The sequence below is a fragment of the Pyxicephalus adspersus genome, chromosome 1 (genome assembly GCF_032062135.1).
Source record: "Pyxicephalus adspersus chromosome 1, UCB_Pads_2.0, whole genome shotgun sequence".
NCBI lineage: Eukaryota > Metazoa > Chordata > Amphibia > Anura > Pyxicephalidae > Pyxicephalus > Pyxicephalus adspersus.
In genome coordinates, this window is record NC_092858.1 from 125,629,888 (window position 1) to 125,634,191 (window position 4,304).

General features: G+C 40.0%; 1 long non-coding RNA gene across 1 annotated transcript in view; it reads left to right on the plus strand.

Moving 5' to 3' along the window:
• Window positions 1-2,217, plus strand: part of LOC140322532 (uncharacterized) — a 3,735-nt gene extending 1,518 nt beyond the window's left edge. Inside the window, exons 2-3 of the long non-coding RNA XR_011919205.1 lie at window positions 1,561-1,657; window positions 1,944-2,217. This is a non-coding gene — a long non-coding RNA (uncharacterized lncRNA). The remainder of the gene's footprint in view (window positions 1-1,560; window positions 1,658-1,943) is intronic.
• Window positions 2,218-4,304: the final 2,087 nt, after the last annotated feature.

Sequence of the window (4,304 nt, forward strand, 5' to 3'; positions counted from 1 at the left end):
TCGTTCGTTGATCGTCCATGGTATGAGCATGCGTAATGAACGAACGTCCGTTCACTTTCCTGTCGTGCACATAGTTCCTATCTATAGAACATAGTTCCTATCTATTGTGTGTACAATATCTACGAACGATCGTGTCGTTATCTCTATGTGCAGGATCGGTGCTATACGATCGTTCGTAGATATCGTGCAGGAACGTTCGTCGTTAGTTTTCCGACGATAATAATTGGAAGTGTGTACGTAGCTTTAATCACAAACAAAGCAAAAAAAAAAAAAAAACTTTATGGAGCCTAGACATTCTTTAACTTCTGGAGTAAGCTGTGCTTTGATATGCACAAAGTAACAACTGCAGAGTTTGTCTTGGTCATTAAAGAGTTACAAGAGGCTGCAGAAAGTGCTGACCCCCTAAGATCACCCACAACCTCAGCTGTGTTTAGCAAAAGATTTCTTGTGAAAGTCATGCAAATTGCCCCCCCTCCCCCTTTCAAGCCTCTATTTTGCACAGGAGCGAGCGGGGAAGAACCCCTAAGAGGCATCTGTATGTCGGATGTCCTTAACCCAGGGACTACCCGTACAAATAAGAGTGATACATACAAATTCCAAAATCATTTTGCTCACCAAACTGCTTGTTGTCTCCACTTAAAGCAAATAACACCAAGCAGGGGTGCTGCCACATGGGGAGGATTGATTGCTCTTTTTAATAGCGATATGTCTGTTGTGTTTCACCTTAAGATGTAAAATTAAAGACTACATTGTAGTCAATGGGGAAGGCAAACCTAGGAGATTTTAGGTGTGTGATTGCTTAATATATAAATTCACAGGGAAGATCCTTGCAACTGTACTGGATCTAGTAATGTTTCAATGGTGGGCACCAGGACAATGCAAGGGGGCAGCACTGCTGGAGAGGCCCTGTGAAGCTACTTGACTCAAAAAACTTTTCTCTAAAGTTTTCTCTCTTGGCACATTTACTCATCTTATGTAGAAAAATACGTTTTAACACCTAGCATGTGAAAAAGCACTAAAAAGTAGCAGCGCTTCAAATGTTTTGACTTCCACATCTTGCCTCATCAGGAGAATAATCATGAGAATACCAGCCAGGGAACTCTTTCAAAGAAGAGTTCAGTAATGGCAGTCTTCATAATCTTTTATGATTAGTAATGATTATGTCATTGAGAACGGCCAGGCTTTACGATTTGGATATGAGTTGGTAAACCTGAATCATAATATCTTTATGTCTGTCACTGTATGCACTGATTGTAAGGTGGTCTCAAATGTTTCCAGACAATCTTGCTGGAAGTTATCACTTATTAAACTGTCCTGCAAACTGATTATGAACGATCATTTGAAACAACAGTAATTTTACTTGTGAACTAAACATTAGAGATGAACAGCCAGAATTCACCTACAGCAATATTTTGGAAAATAATTTCAGCTATTATTCTGCCTGGCACCCTTGAAAGCTGGTTACATTTACTAACCTGGTGACACATAGTAATCATTTGAAAATTATACACCTGAGCTTTCCAACAGTCATGGGAATTAATGTGCTTTTATTTTCGCGAGTGACAAACTACTGACAAGTTTCAAAGATGTGTTTCTTGAAGAAAACCCTTGTAGTACTGCTTCTCCTTGGATTAGACATTTCTGCTTGTACAGAAGGGTGAGTATTTTGTCTGTAGTACCAAAAAATTACAGTTATGTCTATAGTGGGGGACTTTCCTGATTTACATTGCACATTTGCAGGGTGATCTGTGCTAAGAGATTGCTAAGAAATGGGGAAAAAGTCACTAAAGAGATGTAAAAATATTGAATATTTGTAATAACTCTTCTGTATGTAGAATATCTCATATATTATTATTACATATACAGAATGCCAAAATCGCAATAAAACAGTATTTATAAATGATAAGCTTTCACATTAACCATCAAAAATATTCATCCAACAGGGAAGAATACCGTGAGGATGAAGAAGATGAAGGTAACACTGAAGAAGATGAAGATGATGATTACGATGCTGGTGAAGAGGAAGAAGAAGAGACAACTGGTGAAGAAAGAAGAGGTCTGCTAGATACAGCCACTGGTCTTGCATCTGGTGTGCTCAATGATGTACCAAATATATTAAAATGAAACTGAAGGTCTTCCAGCTTTATGAAACATAAAGTCAGCAGTCTTACTATTAATAAATCAATAAATAAAAATCATTTAATGTAAATATCATAAGATGTTTTCTGTTTTTTTTCTTTTCATCATCTGCCTAGCAGCACTATGCTATCCTCCTTGCTGTGTCACCAGTTTCCAAATACCTGGAACAAACACCAAAAAGTTGTGCCTGGAATTGCTTATATCACTTTTTACAGATGTGTCACATTAACACCACATTGTGTCTTTGCTATCCTTTGCATCCTATACACATATACATACATCGCCCTGCCACATATGCCTATTGTGCTGCCAGACAACACTTAAAAAGTCAGCTTAATAAAGTTTTCACACAATGATGCACACATCTTTCACCCAAGATTCACATAATCAGACATTTTTAGCTCAAAGTTTGCATGCAAATGAAATAGCCCTGCTATGGCCTTAAACTGGGAAATGCAAAACAGAAAGTGGCAGCATATGCCGACAACCTGATTTTTTATGTATCAAACCCACTGGTCACACTCCCCAAACCTCTGCATACTATGAAGGAATATGGGAGTCTCTCCAATTTTAAAATCAATATCTCTAAGTGTGCGGCCCTGAACATATTCCTGTCTACCGAACAAAAGAGGCTCGTAATTTCCCATTCAAGTGGGTTGAGACCGTCACATACTGAGGGGTTCAAATTGCACCAGACCTATCACACCTCTGTTTGTTGAATTTCAGCCCAATTTTGCAAACTATTTTCAGTGACTTGGAAAAATGTGTGTCCCAGGCATATTCTTGGCTCATCCAAATAATAAAGATGAACATAATCCCAAGGCTGTTGTACCTATTTCAGGCACTGCCTATCCACATTCCAAGTTCTTTTTTCAAGCAGCTTCATACTTGTATATTCAGGTTTATTTGGGGTAACCGCAGTCCCCGGCTTTGTCACCGCCTTTTATTTAGACACAAAAGGATGGGAGGTCTGGGAGTCCCCAATTTAATGCTTTACTATGCTGCCTCACATTTGGTCAGGGTCATAGACTGGTGCAATAATAAAAATGCAAAGCAGTGGGTATCCATAGAACAATTGTTTTGTGACACAAAATTGCATCTTTATCCCTGGTGTTCACAGTCTTACAATCCGAGAGTGAAAGTGACCCGGTGGGGGTCACTAAAAAAATTTGTGTTAAATATTTCCCCATGTCCCCATCGCCAAGCCCCCTCAGTCCAGTTCTGGGAACATTGGATTTCCTCCCTGGCCAGGAGGACACTGGATTCCGAAGATTAAGAGACGAGAGTGTGGACATAGTCAGGAACTTCTTGTTCCAAGGACGGTGGCTGAGTCAGGCAGAGCTGTGTTCCTCTTCCTAGGAGCTTAACCTGATTTTTGGGGAGCATGTCAACTTACATATTTTTTGCTTTTCCACCGTCAGCAGAAATGTTCACTAGATCACTTTCAGGTTTTGGGTGGATCTGCTTGTGTCAGGGTGGTACTGGACATGCTCTCTGTGTATTCTTGGTTGAATTCATCTCCCAATGGTTTCACACCAAGTTTTTTTCACTCCTGGGAACAGGAACTAAACAGGTCTTTCTTGGGGTCACAAAGGGAAAGTATGTTGACACATAAAGTGATAATTCAGAGCGGACACCAGGAAATAGGTAATACATTTTTGACAAGGTGGTACCGCACACCTGATAAGTTACATCATTTTTTCCCTGAGGTCTCTAAGATGTGCTGGAGATATAACGAGGACACTGGCACAATGCTACATATTTTCTTGTCGTGTCCTCGACTCACTGAGTTCTGGTCAACAGTTAGGATGGTGCGTCAGAAGCTAACAGTGCAAGAGGTCTCTGAGGACCCGGCTTTCTTCCTTTTGTTTCTGCATGAGTGGCCCCATAAGAGTTTTGTAAATTCAATTGTAAAATATTTGGTGATGGGGGCCAGAGCATGTCTTCCTTTACTGTGGAAAAGTACTTCCCCACCTTCCCCTGGGTTCTGGCTGCATAAGGTTAATTAGGTAATGTTAATGGAGGACCTAATGGCAAGTGTTCATGATGGAAGTGAAAAATTTACTCAGGTATGGTCTTCCTGGATTTTTTTCCAGGATTCTCCAGATTATAGAAGGATAATGGATGTCCCTGACTCTCAAGAGAGTCATTTTGTTTTCCATTAA